The sequence below is a fragment of the Panthera tigris genome, chromosome B3 (genome assembly GCF_018350195.1).
Source record: "Panthera tigris isolate Pti1 chromosome B3, P.tigris_Pti1_mat1.1, whole genome shotgun sequence".
NCBI classification, from domain to species: Eukaryota; Metazoa; Chordata; class Mammalia; order Carnivora; family Felidae; genus Panthera; species Panthera tigris.
This window is the reverse complement of record NC_056665.1, coordinates 85,055,932-85,081,272: the sequence shown is the minus strand read 5'-3', so window position 1 is coordinate 85,081,272 and position 25,341 is coordinate 85,055,932. Positions and strand designations below refer to the sequence as shown.

General features: G+C 37.6%; 2 long non-coding RNA genes across 4 annotated transcripts in view; one reads left to right on the top strand and one right to left on the bottom strand.

Moving 5' to 3' along the window:
* Window positions 1-11,956, bottom strand: part of LOC122239587 — a 48,997-nt gene extending 37,041 nt beyond the window's left edge. Inside the window, exon 1 of the long non-coding RNA XR_006218802.1 lies at window positions 11,888-11,956. This is a non-coding gene — a long non-coding RNA (uncharacterized LOC122239587). The remainder of the gene's footprint in view (window positions 1-11,887) is intronic.
* Window positions 11,957-12,095: 139 nt separating this feature from the next.
* On the top strand, window positions 12,096-25,031 carry LOC122239256. 3 transcript variants are annotated; one of them, XR_006218206.1, is made up of 5 exons: window positions 12,096-12,180; window positions 15,941-16,189; window positions 20,629-20,727; window positions 23,034-23,188; window positions 24,390-25,031. It is a non-coding gene; the product is annotated as an uncharacterized LOC122239256 (long non-coding RNA). The 3 variants fall into 3 exon arrangements; XR_006218204.1 differs by lacking the exon at window positions 15,941-16,189; XR_006218205.1 differs by lacking the exon at window positions 15,941-16,189 and having other exon boundaries at window positions 23,013-23,188.
* The last annotated feature ends 310 nt before the right edge of the window (window positions 25,032-25,341 follow it).

Here is a 25,341-nt window from a genome sequence, read left to right as displayed (position 1 = left end):
TATGCACCCAAAATGGAGTATCCAAATACATAAACTATTAACAAACAAAAGGAACTAGAAATGATAATACAATAATAATAGAAGACTTTAATACTCCACTTACATGAATGAACAGATCATCTAAATGAAAAATCAACTGGGAAACAATGGCTTTGAATGACACACTGGACCAAATGGATTTAACAGATATATTCAGAACATTCCACCCTAAAAGAGTAGAATACACATTCTTTTCAAGTGCACATATTAGGTCATTAAAATTACAAATCACATATTAGGTCATTAAAAAAAAGCCTCAACAAATTAAAGAAGATAAAAGTCATGCCATGCATCTTTTCTGACCACAATGCTATGAAACTCAACCACAAGTCAACCACAAGAAAAAATCTGGAAAGACCACACATATATAGAGATTAAATAACATGCTACTAAACAATGAATGGGTCAACCAGGAAATAAAAGAAGAAATGAAAAAGCACATGGAAACTAATGAAAATGAAAACACAATGATGCAAAACCTTCGGGATGCAGCAAAAGCAGGTCTAAGAGGAGAATTTATAGCAATACAGGTCTACATGAAGAAGCAAGAATAATATCAAATAAACAACTTAATCTTATACATAAAGGAGTTAGAAAAAATACAACAACAAACAAAACCTAAAATCAGCAGAAGTAAGCAAATAATAAAGATTAGAGCAGAAATAAATGATACAGAAACTAAAAAATAATAGAACAGATCAATGAAATCAGGAACTGGTTCTTTGAAAAAAACAATAAAATTGATAAACCTTTAGCCAGACTTTTAAAGAAAAGGACCCAAATAAATAAAATCAGAAATGAAAGAGGGGAAATAACAATCAACACAACAAATATACAAAGGATTATGAGAGAATATATGAAAAACTATATGCCAAAAAATTGGACAACTTAGAAGAAATGGGTAAATTCCTAGAAACATATAACCTCTCAAAACTGAAACAGGAAGAAATAGAAATTTTAAAGAGACAAAGAAATTGAATCAGTTATCAATAAACTTCCCACAAACAAAGTCCAGGACCACATGGCTTCACAGGCAAATTCAACCAAACATTTAAAGAAGATTTAATACCTATTCTCAAACTATTCCAAAAAATAAAAGAGGAAGAAAATATTCCAGATGCATTTTATGAGGCCAGCATCATCCTGAGACCAAAACCAGATAAAGACACCACAAAATAAAAGAACTATAGGCCAATATCTCTGATGAATATCAATGCAAGAATCCTCAATAAAACACTAGAAGAACAAATCCAACAATACATTAAAAAAATCATTCACAATCAAGTGGGATTTACCCCTGGGATGCAAATGTAGCTCACAAATCAATATGATACATCATATCAATAAGAGAAAGAATAAGGACTACACGATCACTTCAATAGACACAGAAAAAGCATTTGGCAAGTACAACATCCATTCATGATAAAAAGCCCTCAACAAAGTAGGACACAGCTAACATCATCCTTAATGAGGAAACACTGAGAGCCTTTCCCCAAAGGTCAGGAATAAGACCAGGATGTCCACTCTCACCACGTTTATTCAACATAATACTAGAAGTCCTAGCCACAGCAATTAGACAACAAAAAGAAATGTAAGACATCCAAACTGGTAAGGAAGAAGTAAAACTTTCACTATTTACAGATGACATGATACTATATATAGAAAACCTGAAAGACTGTACCAAAAAAATGCTAGAACTGATTGATGAATTCAGTAAAGTAGCATAGAAAATCAATCAACAGAAATCTGTTGCATTTCTATACACCAATAATGAAACAGCAAAAAAAAAAAAAAAAAAGAGAGAGAGAGAGAGAAATTAAGAAAACAATCTAATTTACAAGTGCACCAAAAGGAACAAGATACCTAGGAATAAACCTACCCAAAGAGCTGAAAGACTTGTACTCTGAAAACTATAAAACACTGATGAAAGATACTGAAGATGACACAAAGAAATGCAAAGACATCCATGTTCATGGATTGGAAGAATAAATATTGTTAAAATGCTTATTACCCAAAGCAATCTATACATTTAATGCAATCTCTATCAAAATACCAACAGCATTTTTCAGAGTCAGGATACACAATCCTAAAATTTGTATGGAACCACAAAAGACCCTGAATAGCCAAAGTAATCTTCAAAAAGAAAAGAAAAGCTGGGGCATCACAATTCCAGACTCCAAGTTATATTACAAAGCTGTAGTAATCAAAATAGTATAGTTCTGACTGGGACAAAAACAGACATATAGATTACTCTTCAACAAAGCAAGAAAGAATACCCAATGGGAAAAAGATATATAGTCTCTTCAACAAATGGTATAGGGAAAACTGGACAGCTACATGCAAAAGAATGAAACTGGACCACTTTCTTATACCATACACAAAAATAAACTCAAATTGGATTAAAGACCATCATTTTTCTGCTCAAAAGACATCTTCTTAATAAAGCCATTTCTATATATACCCTATATAAAATAGTACCTCCCCCACTACACCTGCTCTTTTCTGTAGCCTTTACCATATCAACTGTTCCATGTTTTTTAAGATTACTTATCAACCTTACAGTTGCTCCATGTCAGAAATTTTGGAGTCATCCTTGACTCTTCTCTTTTTCTCACATCTTATACCCAATTCAAAATCAAATCCCCTGGGTTCTAATTTTACAATACATCAAATTCCAAGTATTTCCATTATGTTTGCTATTACCACTCAGATCTGAGCCACCATCACTCTTCAATTGGATTACCTTGATAATCTACTAACAAGTCTCCCTGCTTCCATCATTACTTGCGCCCTCTCCAATGAACACATAATCTGTTCTTTACCCATCAGTATAATCATATTTCTCTACTTAAATCGAGTGATTTCTCACCTTGCTTAAAGTAAAATCCAAAGTTCTTATATAGGCTACAAGACCCTCCATAATATGGCCCCTCAACATCTCTGATTTCATATTCTAATGCTTTTCTTCATGCTTGTTTTATTGCAGCCACACTAGCCTTCTTTTTTTTAATGTTCATTTTTGAGAGAGAGAGAGAGAGAGAGTGAGTGGAGGAGAGACAGAGAGAGAGGGAGACACAGAATCCAAAGCAGGCTCCAGGCTCTGAGATGACAGCACAGAGCCCAACATGGGGCTTGAACTCACAAATCATGAGATCATGACCTAAGCCAAAGTCAGATGCTTAACTGACTGAGCCACCCAGGTGCCCCACCACACAAGCCTTCTTGATGTATAAAAGATCCTGAATAGTCAAAGCAATGTTGAAAAAGAAAACCAAAGCAAGAGGCATCACAATCCCAGACTTTAGCCTCTACTACAAAGCTGTAAGCATCAAGACAATATGGTATTGGCACAGTAACAGACACACAGACCAATGAAATAGAATAGGGAATCTAGAATTGGACCCACAAATGTATGGCCAACTAATCTTTGACAAAGCAGGAAAGACTATCCAATGGAAAAAAGACAGTCTCTTTAGCAAATGGTGCTGGGCGAACTGGAGAGCAACATGCAGAAGACTGAAACTAGACCACTTTCTTACATCATACACAAAAATAAACTCAAAATGGATAAAAGACCTAAATGTGAGACAGGAAGCCATCAGATCCCTAGAGGAGAAAACAGGCAACAACCTCTTTGACCTCTTTGCAGCAATTTCTTGCTTGACACATCTCCAAAGCCAAGGGAATTAAAAAGCAAAAATGAACTTTTGGGACCTCATCAAGATAAAAAGCTTCTGCACTGCAAAGGAAACAATCAGTCAAACTAAAAGGTAACTGACAGTATGGGAAAAGATATTTGCAAATGACATATCAGATAAAGGATTAGTATCCAAAATCTATAAAGAACTTACCAAACTCAACACCTGAAAAACAAATAGTCCAGTGAAGAAATGGACAGAAGACATGAATAGACACTTTTCCAAAGAAGACATCCAGATGGCCAACAGACACATCAAATGATGCTCAAAGTCACTCATCATCAGGGAAATACAAATCAAAACCACACTGAGATAGCACCTCATACACACCAATCAGAGTGGCTAAAATTAACAACTCAGGAAACAACAGATGTTGGCGAGGATGTGGAGACACAGAAATCCTCTTGCACTGTTGGTGGGAATGCAAACTGGAGCAGTCACTCTGGAAAACAGTATGGAGGTTCCTCAAAAAATTAAAAATAGAACTACCCTACAGCCCAGCAATAGCACTACTAGGAATTTATCCAAAGGATACAGGAGTGCTGATTCACAGGGGTACATGTACCCCAATGTTTATAGCAGCACTTTCAACAATAGCCAAATTATGGAAAGAGTCTAAATTTCCATCAACTGATGAATGGATAAAGATGTGGTTTATATATACAGTGGAATACTACTTGGCAATGAGAATGAAATTATGCCATTTGGAGCAGCGCGGATAGAACTGGAGAGTATTATGCTAAATGAAATAAGTCAGTCAGAGAAAGACAGATATCATGTTTTCACTCATATGTGGAACTTCAGAAACTTAACAGAAGACCATGGGGGGGGAAAAGTAGTTACAGAAGACCAGGGGGAAAAAGTAGTTACAAACAGAAAGAGAGGGAGGCAAACCATAAGAGACTCTTAAATACAGAAAACAAACTGAGGGTTGATGGGGGGAGGGGAAAATGGGTGATGGGCATTGAGGAGGGCACTTATTGGGATGACCACTGGGTGTTTGTTGTATGTAAGCAATGAATCATGGGAATCTACCCCCAAAACCAAGAGCACACTGTACATACACTGTATGTATGTTACAGTAACATACTGTACACACTGTATGTTAGCCAACTTGACAATAAATTATATTTTAAAAAATAAAAATAAAACATATCAAGCATGCTCCCACTTCTGGGTCTTCGTGCTTGTTCTGCCTGCAGTGCTCACACCCCAGATATCCACATGTCTTGCACCCTCTTCCATCATGTTTCTGCTCAGAAGACATCTTCTTAATAAAGCCATTTCTGTATATACCCTATATAAAATAGTACCACCCATTACTTTGAACTCTTGTTATTCTGCTTTATTTTTCTTTGTAACACTTATGAAGAAAAAAGAAACACCGTATGCTAAATTTCTGTCTTTTCCTTCCAGAATGAAGGCTCCTCAAGAGCAAGGGCTTTGTGTTGCTTGATTCTGTATCCCCAGCAGCAAGAAGAAATCCTGCCACAATATAGGTATTCACTAAATATTTGCTATAAATGAAAAACTTCTACCCGTCCTTCAAGACCTCTTTTCCAGAGACTTCCCTGATCTTCTCAATAACAAAGAACTTTCTTATCTCTCCAGACTCCCAAAGAATTGTTTTGCATCTCTTCCATAAACCTATTATCTCTTTTCACTGTTTGATGGTATCCTATTTGCATTTGACTCCCTGCCACCTAGCGTAACATCATTTAACAAATATTCAATGAATTAATGAATGGATGACTTGATAAAAGGCCTGTATTATAAATACACATTTTGGGTAAATAGAATAAATCCTCCCCTCTCTCCCATCCTCATACTTCTGCTCTCATTTTTTTTCCAACCATGCCAACCTGAACCCTGAAACTTACTATTACCCTCTCCTTTGCCCATGCCTTCCTACAATCACATTTTCTTACTCTTACCTCTAAGTAATCCCAGATTAGTGATCTCAGAAACTTAAAGGACAAATAGAAAACTTCTAAAGCACAAATAGAAAATTTAAAGCAGCACTGAAGTTAAAGATCTAACAGTAACCTTTACCCCATGCTTTCTCTAGGGAGACAATATTCAAAAGGAAATATATCACCAATATATCATCAATAAAACAAAAGACAGTGGGTATCATGGGTGGTTATGCTCCCAGTAGTAGTATTTCTTAAGACATTCTTAGAAGGCTTGATAATAAAAGAGATTTAAAACACAACAAACGTTCAATTTCATGCACTTTCAACTGCATTATCAGCACTACCTTCATCACCAAAAATTATTAAAACCCAGGACACATCACGAGCAGCAGACAGAAAATCATGAGGCCAGTGCCTCTGAGGATCAGAGTTGCAGGGACAAACATCACAGTTGTCAAGCAGTTATCCACAAATGAGACATTTGTCAAGTGGGAATTGATCACCCCTTTTTTTAATACAAAGAGAGATTACAGAACTGTGGAATATTAAAGCAAGCAGCCCAAGAGACAAACTGACTTGCCTAAGGTCACTCAACAAATGGCCAAACCAGAATTTGATTCATACTTGAACTCAATTTCTAATTCCTCATAATGCATGTTTTCTACTAACCAAAGTCTCTGTAGGGAAGATTACCCATGCACATGCACACATGCAAATTCTATTCATATTAAGGTGTGTTTCCTTTTTTCCTTATGGTAATAACAAGAATTAAAGGCTCTTTGATTATAAAGTAAACTTCAATTTTTCCTTCTTGATAGGTTTTCAGGTTTTCCTCTAAAAGTATTTAAAAGTACTCCTCAAGTTGTTCTTAGTTGTCTAGAGTGGTTTATGCTGCCATTAGCTTCTATAGCACCATCATTAGAAAAATGGGCTGTACTTCTTCTTAAATCTCCACATGCAGCCGAAATTGGGTTGCTTTAAAGGGCAAGATGTCAAAAGCAGATAAAGCCTTTGTACTGTAATGAGCATAATGATGAATAATGGTACTTATGTGCAATAAATGATGCCCTGCCCATAAACAGCCTTTCCACCCAGATACTCTATTTAATTCAATAATATATTCCAGGTAATTTGTGGAACTAGATGAGAAATTACCTCAACCAAGAAGACTAACTGTGGAATTTACTAAAACATACCATGTTGAAAATAATTAACGGAAGCAGAGTTTGCAGAAGTAAAATAATGGCATTAAAAAACCCCATTACATGAATTCTTCTTCCAAGTGGCCTGCCTCATAGCAGCTGTAGAAATAAGGGCATTGTGGCAATAAAATGATGTTGGTAATAAAAGACATGCTAATAATATCCATGTGCCATAGTATTCAGTGCTTTTGTGTTTGTTTCAGGAAAAGAGACGATAATCAATATAGTAGCCTATCTGGACTACTTCAAAATCCAGCTGATTCCCTTACTAACTATATTCCATAGAACAAACAGACAAATGTAAATCCTATCACATCATTCCTCTTATCAAACTATGTTATGGTTTCCCACCAAAATCTGAATAATCCAAAATCCTTACCATGCCCTATAAGACTGTAATAGGACCTATCTTAGGCCTACCTCTCTGACATTGTCTCCTACTACTCTCCCCACTCTACTATACCATGTTAGTTATACTTGCTATATTGACAGTTCTCAGATACTCTAAACTATCCCTGCTCAGAACTTCTGTTCTTTCCACAGAACTAATTTTTGCATAGATTGCTTCTTTACCACATTCAAGTATCTACATATATATCACCTCCAACTTCTGTTTCCAGCAATGCAGCAAACTAGGTATCTTGAAAAAACGCCTCCCCAGTAGAGCTAAAAATGCTAGATAATATATTTTAAATATTTTAATGCACATTATTTCAATGTATTATTTTTATATTATGTATTAATTTGTAACGATAGATACTATATTTATAATAGTTAACTGATAGTAAATTACCTCACCAGAATGCTAGATAATATATTTTTAAATATTTTTAATGCATAGTTTAATGGAAAAGTTTTTTCAATCCCAGAAACCAAAATGTTAAGCAAAAACATTAATCTCAAGAGGTAAGAGAACATTGGAAACAGTATTTTGTAATTAATGTTTTTGCTTAAACATTTTGGTTTCTGGTGTTGAAAAAAACTTCTCCCATGGGGAGTTCTATAGTATGAAAGCACCATATGGTTATCCCATGAGAGGCAAAATGTTCTGACTTTTTTTAAAGACCAAGCTTGTATTTATTAATTCTTTACATCAAGTATCTTCCTCATCAACAAATTTTTAACTGGAGTTTTACAGCCATGTTAACACAAATAATTTAGGCATAATTTAAAGCTTTATTATTTTCATTGTTCATTTTAATTTTTTCTATATATTTTTAACATGTGCTGTTTTTTAATGTTTTATTATTATTTATGCCAAATAGAAAACTATAGGAAATGTACCAGATATTGATATGCTCACTACTGAGATTAAATCTCTATTAATATATTGCTTCTATTTAATATCCTCTTTAGATTATCTTTATTTTCAAAGAAACAAAACACTACAAATACAACTACAGTCCCACTTTCCACCCCTATCTACCCAGAAATAACACCCCACTTAAAATGAGTATTAACAAACTTATACATATTTTGTTCTTCTTTTGAGTAAACTTGCTAAATGTTTGGTACCATATCTATACTCAACCTTTTTTTTTTTTTTTAACCTACAAGTTTTTGAGATTTGTACACATTGACACATTCAAATCTAGTTCATTCATTTCATTCTTATGCTTCCCACTGGACCAAACTACAACGTATTTTTTCATGTACAAATATCTTTGTACATGCCTCCTTGAACAAGAGTTTCTCCCTGATAAGCAAGCCCCAGTAGCAGAAACGTTGAGTTACAGAGAACATGCATTATCAATTTTATTTGCTAGTTCTAAATTGCCTTCCAAAATTATACCCATTGCCCTCCCTCCAGTCCTGCATTACTGTTCTTATTTCTCCACATTATCACTAACAGTTGATATTAGCAAAATTAATAAATATGAAAACATAAAATGTTATATCTTTGTTTTAATTAACATTTTCTAATTCCTAAAGAGGCTGGACATCTTTACATATATTTATTGGACATCTTTCTTCCTCTCTGAATTTACTATTACATCTTTTGGCAATATTTCTTTTGATATTTTCAATTTCTAAAAGCATTTTATATATTCTGGACATATATATTTCATTGGTAATATGAGTTGCAGCTGTTTTCTCTGTGACTTGTGTGTTCATTTTTTTTTTTACGTTTTATCATGCAGAAGTTTTTTGTCTTAATGTAGGAAAATGTATAAATATTTTCCTGTTTGCGCTTTGCATTTAAGAATTATCTACTAATGGCATAAAGAATACCTCCCATTTTTTTATTAAAAGTTTTAGAGCTTCTTTTGGTATTTATTTAAAAAAAAATTTTTTAATGTTTGTTTATTTATTTTTGAGAGACAGAGTGTGAGCAGGGGAGGTGCAAAGAGAGAGAAAGACACAGAATCTGAAGAGGCTTCAGGCTCTGAGCTGTCAGCACAGAGCCCGACGCGGGGCTTGAACTCACAAGCTGTGAGAGCATGACCTGAGCCAAAGTCAGATGCTTAACCAACTGAGCCACCCAGGCGTCCCTGGTATTTAGATTTTTAACCTCACTGGAATGTATTTTTGTGAATGATGTGGTATGGAAATCTAAATTTATCTTGTACTCTTACATAGCCAGTATCTTCAGAAGTATTTGTTAAATAGTTCATCCTTTCCTATGGATTTTATCAGCTCTCAAATATAAAGCTCCCAAATATACATTGGTCTGATTTCAGTCTCTCTATTCTCTAGCAGTCTATTTGTCTATCTGCCCAAGTACCTCACGGTTTTAAACAATACATTTTCATATTACTGCCTAGGATCTGATAAAATGACTCATTGACCTTTTGTTGTTTTTTTCCTAGTCACTAAGGCTAATAGACTTTTGTACCCTGCCCCTTACATCAGTCAAAGGCTTCAGGCTGCCCCCTGGATGAGAGGGCAAAACTTCCAGGGCATTTCTGGGTAAGGTGGCTCCGTGAGCCTAAAGGCAATTCTCTGAAGTGTGTAGTCATAAGCCATTAGCAGCAAATACTTACAGCAGTGGAAAGATGGGTGAATAGTAGAAGGGATCTGGGTAGGTTTCTGGTACTGGGTCTCAAAAGTAAATAGACGGCACATTCAAATTGGGATATTTTATTTTTTTTTTTATTTTTTTTTAACGTTTATTTATTTTTGAGACAGAGAGAGAGCATGAATGGGGGAGGCTCAGAGAGAGGGAGACACAGAATCTGAAACAGGCTCCAGGCTCTGAGCTGTCAGCACAGAGCCGGACGCAGGGCTCGAACTCACAGACCACAAGATCATGACCTGAGCCGAAGTCGGCCGCTTAACCGACTGAGCCACCCAGGCGCCCCTCAAATTGGGATAATTTAAAGACAGCGTATTTGCAAAGAGACTATAAATGTGTGTTTAGGGTTAGGAAAACTACAAGGGATAGAGGTGTTACTATTTCAAAAACTGGGTGGGGGTGAGGGGGGGCAGAGGGTAATGGCATAGAGCAGTTACTGGAACCATGAAAGTTTCATGAAGAGAAAGTTGCTTTGAGAGAAGTAATGACCTTCATCAGCCCAGAGTGACTACTGGTGGGGAAGGGAGGGAGGTTTAGGAAAATAAATACCCCAATTTCATTCTCTTTCCTCCCTCTGACCTCCTGCTGGACTCTCCATTTGCTAAGCTCAATGGGAAGCCAGAGGAAGTTTTTAATACACTGCATATAGAACAACCCCCTGGAGGAGAGCTCAATGGGAAGGATGGAAATGAATGCGGACATTGTTTTCCATAAAGGCAAATAAAAGATGTTTCAGACAAACAAATGTCACCTTCTCTGAGCAATCTTTTCAACCATGCTATCTAAAATAATGTGCCTCTGGGGTGCCTGGTTGGCTTGGTTAGGTTTCCAACTCTTGATTTAGGCTCAGGTCATGATCTCACAGTTCGTGGGGATGCTGGGCTCTGTGCTGAAAGCATGGAGCCTGCTTGGGATTCTCTGTCTCTCTCTCTCTCTGCCCCTCCCCTGCTCACCTGCATGTGCTCTCTCTCTCTCTCTCTCTCTCAAAGTAAACTAGAAACTAAATTAATTAATTAATTAATTAATTAAGGTGCCTCCAATCTCTGTCCTTTGTCACTACCCCAACCCCCTACTCAGCTATCTCCCTTCAAAGCACTTATATTTACATGAAATTATATTAAAAATTTCCACAATAATGAAAAAGCAAACCCAAGATAGCTGGGCAAAGTACAAAAATAAATAATTCACTAAACAAAAGTATAAATGTTTAACCACATTAATAATCAAATAAACAAAACGCATTTTAAAATACATAATTTTTTACCTATCAAATTGACATATATTTTTTTTTAATTTTATGATGTTTATTTTTTGAGAGAGAGAGAAAGTGCAAATCCGGGAAGAGCAGAGAGAGGGAGACACAGAATCTGAAGCAGGCACCAGGCTCTGAGCTGTCAGCAAACAGCCTGAGGCGGGGCTTGAACTCACAAACCATGAGATCGTGACCTGAGCTGAAGCCCGGCGCTTAACCGACTGAGCCACCCAGGTGCCCGGACAAATATTTAATACGGCAATTTCCAATGATATGGTTTGAGGAAAATACCTAAGGCCGGAGTATAAAATTGGTGAAATATTTCTTAAGAGTAATTTGAGAATTTCTAGTAAAAAATTTTAAGATGTTGTTTTACCCAGGCATTCCTCTCTTAGGGATGTACTGTGGGAAATAATTCAAGATGTTCCCAAAGATGACAGTTATTTACAATGGCTAAAAACTGCCAACAATCTATCTGTCCAATAACAGGAAATAGTTTATCGATGTTTCCCAAAATGTGTTCCTTAGAGCACTAGTGTCATAAGATTCTGCTTGAGAAAGAGTTCCACAGTAATTGTGGGAATTCCCTTGGAATGAAAGGAAAAATTTACAAGCCAGGCTCACGTGACATAAAAGCTAAGCGACTACGTGGGTTCATAGTGAGTTCAAAATTCTAAATTTCGTCTTATTAGCCCTGAGTGCCAACCATCAGAACGAACAGAAGCAGGTCCACTATGAAGGCGTTTAGCCCTCCACAAAAGTACCTTGTGGTCAGGTGGAGGGGTGACCCCCCCGCTACAGCCACAGCGACCTCCGACTTCTGCGCTTTTGGCTCTCCCGACTAGAGCCTAGCCAGCCAAAGGACACCACACCACGCAGGCGCAGGAGCAGGCGCAGGCGCAGCGAGCAGCCAGTAGCGAGGCCAAGCCACGCCCCCTGCCCTGCAGCGCAGTTACGCCTGGGCGGGGATTTGACAGCAACTTTCAGTCATCGCACTACAGACGGTAGTGTGCCCTTTCGGGTCTTCAGCCCAGCACGCACACTGAAAGTCTGACTGGTGAGTTCTGATGTCTGCAATACGGGGCAAAGTTAACTAATTGGTTCACTAATTAAACGGACTGATTATCATTTTAACTGAAATTCATTTTTATGTTTTACATGAGATAATTCATTATGTCGTTTGTTACCCATTTAGAATTTTAAAAGAACGAACATTTATTATTTCACAGTTTCTGTGGGTCAGGAATCTGGGCACAGCTTAGCTGGATGGCTCGGACTCAGTCAGTCATGAAATTGCAGGCAGGCTGTCAGCTAGGTCTGGGTTCACTTGACCCGGGAAGGTTCAGTTTGGAAGCTTACTCCTGTCATTGGCATGATGCAGTTCTTCACCAGCTGTTGGCTGAAGGCCTCCTTCTGTTCCTATCCATAGGACATACCCAATATGGCAGGCAGCTTCTCTCAGAGTAAGCCAGAAAGAGTGCAAGAGCCTAAGAAAGAAGCCACAATCTTTTTGTAACCTAATCTCAGAAGTGACATCTCATCACTTTTGCCATATTCTGTTAGAATCCAGACACTAGGTGCAGCTCACACTCAAGGAGAGGGGTTACACACAGGCAGAACACCAGGAGGTGGGGATCACTGGGGCCCTTTAGCTGCTGCCTGTTACAGTCATTAACATGAAAGCCCTTGAAATTCTTAAGCAACTAAGACTTGCTAAGTAGCCCCTTCTCTAATCACAACGGAGATCTGACAGAAGAGTGGAGGAAGGGGCCACAAAGAGATACTGAATTTGTGAAATAGATGGGTAGATACCTAACATAGGGTTTTTTTTCCAATTTAGTTTGGTGAAGATTTTCACTGACTGGAGGAGGTTCTTGGGGCCCCGGGGAAGGAAAATGGGAGTGGATGGGTACTGACAGGAAAGGCAAAGGGTGGAGAAAAGAGAGAAAAGGTCTCAGAAACAATTTTCCCAAGGGCTAATTCAGCTTTATCACAGCAGTGTCACTTTAACCCATTCTGGGCTCATTTCTGGTGCAAATAATCTAGGCCTCTTGTGACTCATCTGCTTCCTCCTGCTTTTATGTACATTTTTTGTCATGTCTTGCTCCTTTGTACCTTAACAAAATTCAGAAAGGAAAGAAAAGCTGGTAATATTCAAAGCAATCCAGTATTTTATTGCACTTAATCTCCAGAGTGAAAGAATAACGTTCTCCACTCTTGTTTCCAATGCCTATGTAGTTACACAGATAATTGGATAAGTTAACGGGGAAACTCTAAATAATTGCACAAGTCAGCACAATCAATTGAGGAATTAAAAAAAAATTGTTTTGACCTTAAATCCCTCAAATGTGGGACCTCAGTCAATTTATTTGTCAATAAATTGGTACCCCTCTTTCTCAACATTTGTGGGAATACTGTTTTTCCTCCTGAATTGACACAAACGATCTCATCCTTCCACCTACAATTTACTCAGTGAGACATATGAAAGTGGGGTCTATTTTTGGCTCCCTAGCAAAGCTGCTAAAGGGTATAATCTTTTTCTCTGCCCTGCCTGGGATGGACTAGGTGCCATAGGAGGTCTTTTCTATTTCTAATTTTTACAACACCTTTCAGCAAACAGCAGGTAAACAATTTTAATACAAGGCCATTTTCATTATGTGTCTGCTAGAGAATATGTCCCTGCATTAAAATAAACAGTAATAATATAAAAAAAGTTTGCTCATACAATAATAGCAACCTTCCTAAATTACAGTGATTGTGCCACCCAGCAGTATAATACAAAATGTGGTTTTTATCCCAAAAGACACAGAATTTATTATTTTCCACCTACCTGGCATTTTAGAGCACTTGGAACCAGGTTTCTGAAAGAACAATTCAGTACATTAGCTCTCAAATACAAAAAATATATTTTCAGCATTGAAATGACTCATTTAAAGCAGCACTTCAACAAAATGCTGTCCACCCTGCCCTGGTAATTATGTCACGTCTGGTGTATACTAATTTACACAGTGTATTGTTTTCCTGCGTAATTAAGGCTATTAAGCCGAATTCTGAGGCTGTGGTTAATTAATTAAACAAGCACGCAGAGAAGTTACTGACAGAGTCAGAGCCTTGTTTCCACTCTCCTGGTGGGCAAGATGCTAAAGAAATGGCTGTCACCTGGGACTCTCCCTCAGTCACAATTTTCTATTCACAGGGAAAAGTACAAAAGTCATTTCCCAAAAAGTAGACATTTCAATTCATTGCCCCACAATCTCTCACCACGGAATCACCAAGCATGACATAGTATTTAGAAATAAAAGCATATAATGAAACTGATTACCACTTCTCCATACTTTCATCAAAGTGAAGGGTGTTCCAATATACTTGCTTTGGGTTACCTTCAGATACTATCTCTTCATGGATTATAAACTAGATTAAGTCAGGGGGAGGTGCTTTGTACAGACTTTTCATTCTTTTCAAGGTGCTTTCTCCAGACTTTTCATTCTTTTCAAATTCATCCAGAATAGTAGATCTAAGCATTCTTTGTGTCAGCCACGAACACATATGAGAAAATCCTAACTGGCTTGGGTTTCACAATCCTTAAACAATTGTAACATTTCTAATTTTTTTTACACCACACCAATGCTGTGCTTTCCACCCAGTGCACTAGCCCAGGACACTGCCCCCAAAGCACTGGAGAAAAGTGGGATACCCAGAAGCAATGATCTTCAGTATCTCTTTTTCACAGTTATGTAGCCTTTTCAAACATGTCCTTAAAAACTAATCTTTAGACATCTCTTTCAAATGTTCTGGTTTTTTTTTAACTTTTTATAAATGTAAATTTGTATTACAAAATAAATATTTGTATTTCACAATGACTCCATATTTGGAAAATGTTAACTTCTCTCTTTCAACTATTCATAGTGATTATTTGATTATTACTAATCATTGCAGGAGTAGTTATCGAATCTTACTACTGTTACTGTGTCCAAGAACCCAGATCTTCAGGAGAAGTGGGGAACCCACTGTATGAAGAAATGCTATAAATCAGATAAATGCCAGTGTATGGTACTATTCTGTGTATGTTCTGGCAACATAATTAGGAGATCAAGTATAAGACAATTCAGAATTCTTTAATGCACTTAAAATCACTGTCATGAAGCAATGGATGGCAAATTTGCATGTGAAAGGAGTGTGAACAGCATGTAGGAAGAATTGTGAAATTACTATAGTATTTATTATTATAACTTGGTGTCATGCTAGTCTCATTTTAGAATGAACTATAAGAATGGATTAAATTAGTGCCATTTTCTTTCCTTGTTAACATCTTTGTCACAAGAGCAAGCTGTCAGAATTTTATCTAAAATAGGCCATGGATTATTCCTCATGATAGTTGGCCATTTCTAAACTGTGGCTTTGATTGGTTGTTCTTACCCCTGTCCATGCAGACATGTAGGTTGAACACAGGGAAATAATAATCTTTTAAGAAACTAATCAGGTTGCAGACACCCTGATAAAGGTAGGAAGGACAGTATTATGTTACGATTTCAAAACAGCCTTTGCTCATAAAACATTATCTTCCGAGAAAATGCTTTTGACTATTGCTAAAAAAAATACTCTTTGACACATGACTTTAGAATAAGGACTACTCAGAGATGTGTAATCTTACTAGTATTTCTCCAAGTTTTTTAACTGTCAGAAGATAATGTACAATGAACATTTCTCTCAGGGGTCAGGAGCACCATGGTCTAGTCAACTTTAAGATAAATGGTGATCAGAATTTGATGATTTGTTACTTTCTTCCTGTGTCTTTATCTCACTCATTGGTCCCCTAGGCCTCAGTTTCTACATATAATGTGGAAGCTCTATTAGTACAGCTTTTTCAGAGAAACAGAACCAGTGGGATATAAAAGGAGATTTATTCTGAAGAATTGACTCACCCAATTACGGAAGCTGAGAAGTGCCATGACCTGCCTTCTGTGAGCCGAAGACTCAGGAAACCCAGCGGTGTAATTCAGTTCAAGTACAAAGGCCTAGGAAACAGGGCAGCTGATGTAAATCTCAGTTGAAGGGCAAGAAAAAAGGTGATAAGCCCACCCACTTTCGGGAAGGTTAATCTACTTCACTGAGTCCACTGATTCAAATGCTAATCTCATTCAGCAACATCCTCACCGACACATCTAGAAATAATGTTTAACCAGATATATGGGCATCCACTGATTCAGTCAAGCCAACACATAAAACTATCACAGATGCCCCTTTCCACTATGATTTTCCTCCCTGCCAATTCCTCATAACAGGGGTTACTACAGGTCTTGGTTTGCCTGGGACTGTCCCACTTTATGCCTGTTGTCTTAGTTAAACTATTAGAAGCATTTTCTTTCACTCTCAAAAGTACCCCAGCTTGAACAATACATTATATGATCATACAATCATAATACTTTCTAAGAGCCTCTCTGAGACTCATCACTGTTTATATTTTACTACATAGATATGTCTTTATATTTTACTACATAGATAGCTCCCTTACTAGACTGATTTGAGGACAGAATCTAGCTTCACTCATCATTTTGGTTATCACAGGGCCTTGTACAGAGTATATACCTAATAAATATTTTTTTAATTAATGAAAATATAGAGTGCTAAATCACTACAGTGCCCAAAACTATAGTCATTAACAGTTTTGAAAAACTAGTATCTAGAAGAAGATAGCCTTATTTTATACTGAGTAGATCAAACCCCACTTGAAACATCTGTGTAGTAGGTGACAAGGCTTCTGGGTAGAATTTTCATGTGTACCTTAGATGAGAGCACCCAGCTAAGGAAGCGAGTGCAGCTAGCATTCAGCCTTACTCCATTTGTCATTAATATATGTTCTATTTGGTCTAGTGGAGACCTGCTACCTAGTTTCCAGAGGTCAACACAGGTTTTATAGGACCTGAAACTTATACAGTTTGGTGTGGGGGTGGGGGGGCGGGAGCACTTTTAGAATAAACAAAAAAACTTATGAATACAAAACTAGGTATGAAGGTCAATACTTATTTAGAATAAGAAGTCAAATTTGGAAAAGTTATCAAAGTATCACAAAATTCATAGGAATAATGCAATACTTTTGTTATTTATCTGTTTGGCATACCTCTATAATACTGTTTCTCCTGCTTTTTGGCTACAGAAACTTTTTCTTAAAGACTATTATATTATTTCTTTTTTAAGTAATCTCTACCCCCAACATGGAGCTCAAACCCACGACTCCCAACATCAAGCATCTCATGCTCTACCAACTTAGCCAACCAGGCACCACTGGCTACAGAATACTTAAGTGATTTTTTGGCATGTGGTACCCCTTTCCCCAGTGCCATCTGTTGAAGAGACTGTTCTTTTCTCATAGAATGGCCTTGGAGCCCTTGTTGAAAATCAACTGACCATATACATAAAAATTTATTTCTGGGCTCTCAATTCTATTCGATCAGTCCATATGTGTATCCTTATGCCAGTAACACACTGTTTGGATTACTATATCTTTGTAGTAAGTTTTGAAATCAAGAAATATGAGTCTTCCACTTTGTTCTTCTTTTTCACAATTATTTTGATTATTCAAGGTGCTCTGAAATCCTATATATTTCATTTCAATTTTCAAATCAGGACTAAAGCAGCTAGAGTAATTTAACTGTATACAGAAGTGATTGCAAACATATAAATGGATCCCACTGAATCCAAATAGTATGCATTCCAAATCAACTTTCACTTAGTTGTATCCAAGAACTGCTACGGGCTGCTAATGCACTACCCTACCTATGATGGACGGGAAGTTGAAATGGAAAGGCATAGACAGCAATGGATAAAATATCTTCTTTTGGCAAGTTTTGCTAAGACATATGCCCATATGAACTCATTTCTAGGGCCCCATGTGTGTGAGGTACCCTGAAATTTTTGCTTCACTGTAAATTTGGCTCCTAGGCTTTATGAGCCCATGAGAACAACCCGCAAATACCTAAATGACATCATATAGAAGTTGGAATTAGGATTTGACTGAGACTACTCTGAAGGTACTGAATGTACTGACTTTAATCTCTGAGAATGATTGATTTAATAATCTGTATTTTGGGGTCTACACCGCACCAAAGCAGCTTTGTGGAAAGTAAGAAATAAATCCAGTCAATCATGTGAATTTATCAACTACACAATCCCAGATAACCTGATGTATAAACAAAGCTTCTCAGTTTAGAACATTATCAGTGAGAAATCTATCTTTTTACATCTGTTTCTGTGTGTCTCCCTTCATTGATCTTAAGTTTAAGAACAGAAATTCTCCATCTTTAAATCCCCAACATCTAGCTCAGCATCTAGCCTATTCTGGTTGCATACAAGAGGTACAAATATGTTTTTTTAATCAGTGGAGGAATTAATAAAGGTTTAGATTATTAACCCACAATTTTTATTTAGTGCTTATTGTACACAAAGTATTATGTGGGAAAACTTTTCTTTTGTCCCTCAGGAATCACATGACATTTTAAGAAAATAAGAATTATAGGGGTGCCTCGGTGGCTCAGTTGGTTAAGCATCCAGGTCAGGATCTCACAGTTTGTGAGTTCAAGCCCTGTGTCAGGCTCTGTGCTGACTGAGCAGAGCTTGGAGCCTGCTTCAAATTCTGTGTCTTCCTCTCTGTCTGCCCCTCCCCTACTCACACTTTCTCTCTCTCTGTCTTCCAGAAATGAATAAACAATAAAAAAAAATTTTATTAAAGAACGGTAGGGAGACTATCACAGTTAATTCAAAGGAATTGAATGGCTCTGAGTGAAATAATAGACAAGTAGAAATAAATAGACCAGTTTCCGGTCAATGTCACATTTACTCAAGTTTGTTTAAAGCCTTCGGAGTGCAGACGCCCCAGGGCTCTTTTTGCTAAAGAAGAATCATTCCTTCAGTGACAACTTGTGCTGTTCCCTTAGGAATACACTAAGACTGACATATTCTGTCCATGTGGAGCTAATAGTCCTACAGAACTAGATACACACAATCACAATCCCCAGATGATGATGAGATTCAACTACAGCAGCTTTCATTCTTTCATTATTAAGGGTCTTTTGACCCCAGTTTCTAACGTGCAAGGGTGGAGGGGGACATGTTTTCCCAACAACAACAGCAACTGGTGTCTACTTAAGATAGCATCATATTCCACAGGTAAAGGGGGTCACTCCTAAAAGACAGCCCTTACCCCCCCTACACACACACACACACACACACACACACACACACACACACACACTCACACATACACTTCAGATGCCAGTGGAGAGTTCAAGTTGTCACCGGGGCTTTAGATGAAATTGCTAAAGGTCAGAGATTCCAACCACCCACTCCTTGGGTCTGATTAATTTGCTAGAGCAGCTCACAGAACTCAGAGAAACATTTTACTCACTAGATTACTGAATTTATTATGAAAGGACATAACTCAGTAACAGCCAGATGGATGAGATGCCCAGGGCAAGGTATGCTGGAAAGGGCTCCAGGCTTCCCATACCTTCTCCAGGGTGCCAGTCTTCCAGCACCTCCATGTATTCACCAGTCCAGAAGCTCTCTGAACTTTGGGTTTTTATGGAGGCTTCATTAAAAAGGCATGATCGGGGCACCATGGGAGGCTCAGTCTGTTAAGTAGCTAACTTCAGCTTAGGTCATGATCTCACGGTCCATGGGTTCAAGCCCCGCATCAGGCTCTGTGCTGACAGTTCAGAACCTGGAGCCTGCTTCAGATTCTGTGTGTCCCTCTCTCTCTGCCCCTCCCCTGTTTCTCTCTCTCTCAAAAATAAACAAACATTAAAAAATTTTTTAAAAATAAAGGCACAATTAAGGAAATCATTGATCATTTGTGATTGAACTCAACCTCCAGTTCCTCTCCCCTGCCCAGAGGTCAAGGGGTGAGACTGAAAGTGCTGACCCTCCAATCACATGGTTGGCTCCACTGGCAACTAGCCTCCATCCTTAGATGCAGTCCAAAAGTCACCTCAGTAACATAAGAAGACACCTGTATAGCTGTCATCAGTTAGGAAATTCCAAGGGATTTAGAAGTTCTGTGCCAGATATGGGGATGAATACCAAATACATATTTCTTATTATAAATCACAATATCACAATTGTTAAGTTGCTCAGGTCTCTGTCTCATGCAGTTAGCAGGTGGCAGTAGCTGACCCAGTGAGGTAATCAAGATCCCATCCAGGAATGAGCTACAGATAGCAGTCAGTACTGCCAGTGTGTTCTGTAGCACTTAGACATCAAAGCAGAGAGAAATTGAGAATTGTAACAAAAGGTTTTTTAGTTGAATTGTTATTATGGACTGAATGTTGTGTCTTCCCAGAATTCATATGGTGAAACCCTAATCTCTGTGTGATAGTATTTGCAGGTAGGGCCTTTGGTAGGTAATCAGATCAAAAAGGTAGAACCCTCATAAATGAGATTAGTGTCCTTATAAGAAAAAAACAAAGCAAAACAAAACAAGAACTAACTAGCTCTTTTTCCACCTTGTGAGGACACAATGAAAAGGCAGCCACTGCCAACTATGAAGAAAGCCCTTATCAGAAAGTGACCATGCCAGCACCCTGATCTTGGACTTCCAGCCTCCAGAACTGTGAGAAATAAATTTATGTTGCAGATAAACCATCCAGTTGATGGTATTTTTGTTATAGCCACCCAAATTGCCTAAGACAACTGTTCTTAAATTTCTTTCATTTTACCTTTTTTGTGTGTGACAAATTTTGCCCTTCAAATATTAACCATGCCTAGTCAGTAGACATGCTGTTTATGAGTGAGGACAAATAAAACATTAAAAACCAAAGCTTATCTGCCAAAAGCAAAACCAGCCTAAATCTCAGATATACTATGTGTGGAACTAAGAAAGGTAGATGAGAGGAGAATAAAGAATGTCCATAAAAATGGACATTGCTCATTTGGATAAGGCAGAAAAGAAACAGTAATGTTTTATTCTCTACAGTAAATTTGATGATTCAGGAAACAGAAGCTTAAGTGCTTTAGTATTACAAATTTCAATATTTTAAAGAGAAAATTTTAACCTGTAGCATCAAAAACATTGATGTTTGTTAAGTTTAGGAGAAGCGAGAACAGGACCTTGTTGTGGTAGTCTGGAACAAAAGGACCTGCAGGGAGAGGCAGAGTGCTGAGAGGATGGGTGCCGGCCTTGGTAACATGTGGCCTGGGCTGGAATCCTAGCTCTGCCTCTTTCTCACTCTTCGACTTTGGACATGTAATTCTACATCTCTGTGCCTCAGTTTCCTCATCTGCTTTGTGGGGAGGAAGATATTAATATTTGTATTCTAGATTACTATGCATAATCTTCTATACCTACTTTAATTATACTAACGTAGTGTTATGAGGAGATAACTTAGTTAAATCATTTCCTCTGCCTTGCTCAGTACCTGGTACTTCATAAACACTCAGTGAACTCTCAGAAGAAAATCTTTCAGGGGCACCTAGATGGCTCAGTTGGTTAAGGGTCCGACTTCGGCTCAGGTCGTGATCTCATAGTTCATGGGTTCAAGCCCCACGTCAGGCTCTGTGCTGACAGCTCAGAACCTGGAGCCTGTTTTGGATTCTATATCTCCCCCTCTCAGCCCCTCCCCTGCTCACTCACTCTCTCTCTCTCTCTCTGAAAGATAAATAAACATTAAGAAAGAAAGAAAGAAAGAAAGAAAGAAAGAAAGAAAGAAAGAAAGAAAGAAAGAAAGAAAGAAAGAAAACCTTTCAAATTTTACTGACTTTTTTGCCTGGTTCTATATACTCAGTATTTGACTTTTATTAAAATGAGTTTTAAAAGACTGCTATTATTGCCATAACTATTGAGTGCCTATTACTACATCATGAAATGGGTGAGCATATATGACAACTATCAGCATTTAATCCAAAAGGGCAATCCTGGACCCTCTGGCAATTTTTTCCATATACTAATTTGTTATTAGGTTCATCTGGAGGTGCCATTTATGAGACCCCACACAAACCAAACCATTAATCAGAATTAATCACAGGAGTAAGATAAAAGCCTATGGCCAGCCCTGGGCCAGAGCAGCCTCTTACGCAGTCAGAATGCATTAAAACTGTGGACACCGCAGTTTTTTGCAAAGGATGTGGGAGGGGAGAGGAAACAAGCAAACAGGTTTCAGAGATTAAAGACAATATGATCTTCAAATGAACCTGACTTAATGCCGCTTACAAGGGTCAGATCAATGGTGAAGAAATGAGAATTGGCCAAACACTAGAGCAATTTCCAGCTATATAAAAAGCCACATATTCTTTTCTTCACCTACAACAGAAAATACACTGAGAGACAAGGAGGGTTGATCGTGGATGCCAAAAATGTACTTTCCATTCTTTGAGGCTTCTAAAGTCTCTTCCTTTATCCATTTTCTATTTTTCCTCATATTGCCATTCTCTGTTTTTGTCAATGACCTTTCTTCAATACAACTCAGCCTCTGTCTAATGGCCTGAAGAGGACTTCTTCACATGATGGAAAGCTTTAGATTTAAGATCCACCCCCCCCCCCACTTCATTAGAGGGAAAAGTGAACAGCCTCTATGTGCTGGGTGTTAATGAATGTGAAGAAAGATTTTTTTTGTATGTGTTTTACACATTATGTTCTTGACTCCTAGAGGTGCTACAATAAATTGCCGCGCTTCATTTACAAGGAGCCATAACAGAAGCAAAATGAGAATCTGGCGACAAATTGCTTCTCAGTCACCCTGGGTCAGGCTGTTGGGGCTAATGAGAAGAGGGGCTCTAATTTTAAACTCCTCCTCAACCAAGCTATTCCTGCATTAATGTTCACTGTTGTAAATTGTAAAGTCAAATGAAGGAGCGCTGTTGAAAATTAACCAGTATTTTTATCCTTTGAGTACCCAATAGAGCATATTTTGGCTTCTGTAGCTTGTGGTTATCGAAGGCGGCTCAGCTTACACCAGGAGTGCCAGCCTTCTCCATGGACTCCCCCCCTCATCGATATCACACCACTCTCCTAATTCCTCTGGCTTTTACACCCAAGCCTTCCTTCCACCTTCACAAAGAAAAATCTACTGGCAAAAGTAAGTAGTATAGGTTTTCAACAAGATTATAATGTGGCCTACAGGAACAGTGTTTGAAACCAGCCTTTTTGTGGGTCCATTGAGCAAGATCCCATACACAAGCATTCAAAGTCAGAGAATTGTACTCTCCATTTAGTCCTGCTGTAAGTTTAATGCTCTGTAATTGTGCACATGGAGGAAGAGCCTAAGTAAATCACTGACCCTGTGAGGGCTGGAAGCACTTTGTCTTTGGAAGCCTAAAGCAGGATTTGAACAAATAATGAGAAACCAATGCAGTACCTGCCTTCCACAAAATACTTTCCTAATCCCACATTTTGCCAGTTCATAAAAGTAAACAGCAGGCAAAAAGAGATGCAGGAGAAAGGAAGATGTTTTATCAGACTATGTAGGATTTTGATCCCACGTGGATGAACAGGCAACAACTCAAAATTCAAGGTTTGTATTTTGGGTTTTTTTGGTCATGTGTTTTAAGCGAGTATTAATGAAATGAAGTTCCTCTTCTGTGTAATGTGTCTGTCCGGGTGCATTCTTCCATGGAATCACTACATAAAATACAAATTAACCACACTACCCTAGTCTAATCATTGTAATCAGTTATGTTTTCATGTGTACATTACTGATATATAAGGCTGTTGTAGTTCTTGTGTGTGGTTTAATTGCTTGTTTTTGCATATCTTGTGTGATTGATGATGTTCTAGAAATCTTTTCCCCTAAAGGAGACTTTGTAAATTACTTTGTTTAGATGCTAATGATTGTATTTCATTAGTGGCCCTCTCATCCAGAATCATCTTTAAATGAATGAATATGCCATAATTAAAAATCTGAATTATGAATTACTTTGAAAGGAGACAACATTGTCCCGATTTCCCACTGCGACACAGTGTTATTTCAATTATGTAAATATGTTTAATCATTCCCCTTTTGTTTTTCTAATTATTTAATATTAATGTTGCTTTACCCCTTTATTGCTACAAGAAGGGATATGGCATCTTAAATGAGAGTACTTAGACAAGTGATACACAGATGACTAGATTAAAGCAGACATTTATCAGAATGCATAACCCATTTCAAAAACAAACATGCTATTAACATTCATACTAATATAGCAACACTGGCTATAATTGCACTTCATGAATGTTTTGTCTGTACAAATCTAATGTATTCACAATGAACAATTTCCAATTATTGTTTTTTCTTATAGAAAGTCCAAAACCCCTGGTGAAAGTTTCAATTATCTAGAGGTGTACATCTGAACCAACCAGAAGATCCCCATTTTTTCTACGGTAGGAAATACGCAGCTGCTCGAGTACTACTAGACATGACATATTCGACTTTCACCCACCCACCTTTGAACCTTCAAAAAACGTTTGCTAAAAAGAATGTGTTTTTAAGTCCCCCCCCTTTTTGCACTCACTCCCTGAAGTAGGAGAAATATTAGGAAATTTACTCTTCCACTCAACAGCTCTCACATGAGCCTTCAAGAAGCTACGCTTATGAGAGAAGCATGAACCCAGCGGAGGAGAGCTCCGGAAGGGTCACCGTGTATGACAGTCAACTTTATATATTCACACTTCAGGCATCTTATTCAAACCAACTGCAGAAGCCTGATTTGTTCTTTCGAAAACATTACGCTGACTTCAATTTAGACATTTCTATTTTGGTGCAGCTAGACTACACAGGAGTGTGTTCCTCTACCATTTAGTAATTTAGATACTTTCAATATTATTGCTAACTGACTCTTGAGGTATAAGAGCCTTAATTATGTTGGTTTAATATTTTGTGCTTAAATATTGTTATTTGTAAACTAACAGTGGGAAACACTACAACTTCCCCACGTTCCTTTCTTATTTCACTGTTACAATAAAATATGCTATTGTTGATTGACTGTTGAGTTTTATTAATAATATTAAGATCATGATGAAAATATTTGTACTTTCATTACATATTAAAAGAGTGAGAAATCTTTAAAGACCTCCTTTCTCAACCACATTTTTTTTTTTTTACTAATTTGAACCTTTAACTTTAGTAACCACAGGGACAAGAATTGGTGTTTAATATTGTATCTGGGTATAACTTGCACACAAACATACAAATTACTTCACTATATCTACAGAACCCTCGATGACATCACAGTATCTGTACGTAAGCAAAAT